The sequence below is a fragment of the Pollachius pollachius genome, assembly GCF_949987615.1.
Source record: "Pollachius pollachius genome assembly, chromosome: 1".
Lineage (NCBI taxonomy): Eukaryota > Metazoa > Chordata > Actinopteri > Gadiformes > Gadidae > Pollachius > Pollachius pollachius.
Genome location: NC_136934.1, coordinates 2,434,224 through 2,439,223, shown reverse-complemented (window position 1 = coordinate 2,439,223; position 5,000 = coordinate 2,434,224).

The window sequence follows — 5,000 nt, the reverse complement described above, 5'->3', positions numbered from 1 at the left end:
AAAAACACAAAAAGGTGGGAGAAAATGGGATGGGTGAGGAAACTATAGGGACAATAGGAGGAGGTGGTGGGGAGGAAAATATGAAAGTGGTGGGTGATATCAGCGATTCACTGGGTAAACCAGCTGAATCTGGGGAAACGGTAGAAGGTGAGGCAGGTGAAGCCAGTGAGATGCAGGGGCAAGAAGAGGGCAGCTCATGGGCGGAACGGATAGAAGAAGAGGAGATGATGGTAGAGGAGGAAGCAGCAGAAAGAAGGCCAAAGCCTGCAACAAAACGCAGAGGGAAGGCTAAAAACAAAAGCAGTGATTCAAAGGCAAGCAAGTTAGGGAAAGACAGGCTGACTGGGAAAAAACAGACTGCACAGACAGACAGTGACAGTGGAGAGGAAAGTCTCTCAGATGACAGTGACATCGTGCACATAGAAAAGCTAAGTTGCAGTCAGCAAAAGAAAACATATTCACCGGAGAAAATTAAGTCCTTTCTTCAGGACACCAAAAACGCAAAAGGAGTCAAGCTGGAGGAATATTTCCCAGATATTCCAGCATTTTATGTTTCTGCCAGATTTTACGCTAACAACAGAATTGAATCTGGCATTACAGACCAAGAAATGTACAGACTCAGGAAACTGGTGCTGAAAGCAAGAAGGCAGATGAACAGCAACGAGCATAGAATATCTGATGTGTGTCTTAACTAAGCTAATGGTTCCACTACTTTTATTTTTTTATTCTGTTTTAAATACCTCACTCATGACGGAGCTTTTTAGCATGGGAAGTCTCAATGTCAATGGAGCAAGGGAGACAAAAAAAAGGGCACTCATTTATGAGACTTTTAAAACAAAACAAATTGATGTCCTTTTTCTACAAGAGACCCATAGTTGTGCTCAAAATGAGGTAGATTGGAGAAGGGAATGGGAAGGGGATGTAGTCCTGAGCCACAACACTAGCCTCAGTGGAGGAGTGGGCTTCCTTTTCTCCAGGAGTTTCTCTCCAGTTTCCATGGAGGTCGAGCATGTCATCATGGGGAGGTTGCTTTTAATTAAAGCTCGGTTTGAACAGTTTAATGTGGTTTTTATAAATGTTTATGCTCCAACCAATGGTACAGAGAGGAAGCTGTTTTTAGAAAAAATAACAAATCAATTAAATAGTTGCAACTCAGAGGATTATCTATTCCTGGGTGGGGATTTCAATTGCACGGAAAATGAGACATTAGATCGCAACCATGCAGAGCCACATCCAGCCTCTCAACATGCACTGAGGCAGCTGGTCATTTCTCATGGCCTGGTGGACGTGTGGAGAAGGACGCATGTAGATTGCCGACAGTACACATGGTCCCACCTCAGAGAGAATAGGATCTCCTCAGCTAGACTTGATCGTTTTTATGTTTTTAAGCACCATTTTAACATTCTTAAAATGTGTAAAATTTTGCCCACCGGTTTTAGTGATCATTCCTTGATTGTATGTCATGTTCTAATTAGAGATTTTAAGCCAAAAAGCGCACATTGGCACTTTAACTCTATTTTAACATTGGACAGAAAGTTTAAGGATGCTTTGAGCTTCTTTTGGGGTGTTTTTAGGCAGACAAAGGGGGATTTTAGTAGTCTTAGGCAATGGTGGGACCATGGAAAGACTCAAATTCAACTTCTATGTCAGCAGCACACCCTCAATGTCTCACAGGACATCACTCGGTCTATGAAGGACTTGGAGACTGTCATAGTGGAGTTGGAAAAGATGAGTGAGTCATCTGGAGAAAGGGGATATATTGAAATCCTCAAAGAAAAAAAGCTAGCTTTAGCTAACCTGCTGGACACCAAAGTACAGGGTGCGTTAGTCAGGTCCCGAGTTCAGAACATCTCTGAGATGGACGCTCCCTCTAGCTTCTTCTTCGGCCTGGAGAGGAAGAACGGACAGAGGCGGGTAATCCACACATTGCTCTCAGACACAGGCCAAGAGCTGACGGAGCCAGGGCAGATAAGAGCGAGAGCTGTTGGTTTTTATTCCTCCCTCTACTCTTCGGAGTATGAGGAGAAGGACACACTGGAGGGGTTCTGCAGTGGGCTACCCCAGGTCTCTATGGCGACCAACTTACAACTAGAGAGGCCTCTGCACATCGAGGAGCTTCTAGCCGCCTTACAGAGCATGCAGGGGCGGAGGGCTCCGGGCATCGACGGTCTGACAGTTGAATTTTATAAAGCGTACTGGGAAATTTTATCTGCAGACTTGTTGGATGTTTTTAATGAGAGCCTGGCCTGCGGCTCCATGCCAATGTCCTGCCGTAGAGCAGTCATCACGCTTCTACCAAAAAAGGGGAATTTGCAGGACATAAAGAACTGGCGGCCTGTGTCTTTGCTTTGTGTGGATTACAAGCTTCTGTCCAAAGCCTTTGCCAACAGGCTGAGGGAAGCTATGGAGCAGTCCATCCATCGAGACCAGACGTACTGTGTGCCCGGCAGGTCCATGGTAGACAATGTCTACCTGATTCGGGACGTCTTGGAGGTCTCTAAGTCCATTGGCATTGATACTGGTTTGATTTCCCTAGACCAGGAGAAGGCATTTGACCGCGTTGAACACAACTTCCTATGGAAAGTTATGGCAAAATTCGGGTTCAGCGCTGGTTTCATAGCCAAGATCAAAGTGTTGTACAATGAAGTTGAGAGTGTGCTGAAATTCAACGGCGGTCTGTGTGCTCCTTTTAGAGTGTGCAGAGGCGTCAGGCAGGGCTGTGCTCTGTCCGGGATGCTCTATGCACTCTCCCTAGAACCCCTCCTCAGTAAAATACGCTCCAACCTACAAGGTCTGGTTTTACCTGGTTTTAGTGAGAATGTTGTCTTATCTGCATACGCTGATGATGTCATTGTTTTTACTAAGAACCAAAGAGATGTGGACATTTTAACAAGGATCATTAGTGACTTTACAGCTACATCGAAAGCGAGGGTTAACTGGAGAAAGAGCGAGGCCCTCGCTGTCGGTGAATGGCGTGGCGGTCTCCCAGTTCTTCCCCAAAATTTGACCTGGAAGAGGGATGGCTTAAAGTACCTTGGTGTCTTTCTTGGGAAGGAAACCATAGCCCAGAAGAACTGGGAGAACGTCACAGAAAAAGTGGAAGGTAAACTTAAAAAATGGAAATGGCTACTGCCGCATATGTCCTATAGAGGTAGAGTTTTGGTTTTAAACAATCTAGTAGCCTCCCAACTGTGGCACCGCCTTGCATGTGTTGACCCTCCCTCAGGCTTATTAGCCCAAATTCAAAGAAAGATGGTGGATTTTTTCTGGGATGGGTTGCACTGGGTGCCACAGGGAGTGCTGTTTTTATCTAGAGAGGAGGGGGGACAAGGCCTCATCCACCTGGCCAGTAGAACAGCCACTTTTAGAATTCAGTTTTTACAAAAGTTTCTGTCTGGTCCGACAGACTTGGTATGGAGGAATGTGGCCAGCTGCATTCTCAGACGTGTAAGTAACCTGGGTCTAGATACTGCTCTGTTTTTAACTGATTCTAAATTCTTAGAATTAAGTGGGTTACCTCCGTTTTATCAGGGTGTTTTTAAGTCATGGGCCCTTTTTAGTCATAAAACGTGTCAAGAAGCTAACTCTCTGCACTGGTTGTTGAAGGAGCCACTAATCCACGGGGCTAGGCTGGACATCACCAACAGTACCACTCCCGGCCTGACGGGGGCACTGTGCAGTTCAGGGACTGTTTGCCTACAGCAGCTGTTCGATGTAGTGGGGCCAGCGCTGGACAATGTTGGGGCCCTGGGCACTCTGCTGGGCCTCCGATCACACCGAGTGGCAGGGAGACTCCTGGAGCTCTGGAGACAGAGACTGTCTATCAAAGAAAAAAGACTTCTGATGGACTACAACCTAGGGAGAGCCACACCAGACCCCGCTGACCCCTTCCCTGATGTCCACCTGAGCCCCGTGGTAGGGGAGCTGACAGGCTCCCTGCTCACTCCCTGTCGCCCAAATAGGCTCTCCGTAAACAGGGCTGATAAAAAGACTCTCTATGCGAACTGTGTGAAGAGCATCAACCGTGCCGGGCTGAGCAACCGCCCCCCCACCGTGTGGACCAACAGGTTAGGGGGCCGCAATGGGCCCGGCCCACAGTGGAAGTTGTTTTATAAACCCCCCCTCAAGAAGCGGACTGCCGACCTCCAGTGGAGAATTTTACATGGCGCCATCGCCTCCAATTCTTTTATTTCTGTTCTTAATCCAGCTGTTTTGAGCATGTGTCCTTTCTGTAATCTCCGTGAGACTGTTTTTCACGTTTTTTCTGAGTGCAAGAGGCTCGCACAGTTTTACACTCTCTTAGCATTGGTTTTTAATTTGTTTGGTGTCAATTTCTCTGAGAAGGTTTTTATCATGGGGGCTGAGTACGAAAAAGAAGGGAAGGACAAGTGGCAATTATTAAATTATCTCTCGGGGGAAGCAAAAATGGCAATCTACATTAGTAGAAAAAACCGTGTGGAAAACAAAGAAGGACAGGATTCACGCACAGTCTGGCTCTGCAACATCAGGGCCAGGCTGTGGCTAGAGTACACATTTTATAAGAATATTGGCGAGGTGGACACTTTTAAAAATCGCTGGTGCTACAAAAACATTGTCTGTTCTGTTGTGGAGGATGACTTGCTGTTTGCACACATGTTTAAAAGATAGGCTATCTCAAACTGAAGAGACACGCACAAATCGCACTTTATTAATGTTCATGTAACATAACTAATATGTAAATAAAGTTGGTTTGTAAAAATCAAAAATCTCTCTCTCTCCCTCCTCCCCCCTCTCCCTCTCTCCCTCTCTCTCTCTCTCTCTCTCTCTCTCTCTATCTCTCTCTCTCTCCCTCTCTCTCTCTCTCTCCCCCTCTCTCTTCCCCCCTCTCTCTCTCTCCCTCCTCTTCTTCTCTTTCTCTCTCCCTCCCTCTCCCTCCCCCCCTCTCTCTCTCTCTCCCTCTCCCTCCCTCCCTCCCCCTCTCTCTCTCTCTCTCCCTCTCCCTCCCCCCCCTCTCTCTCTCT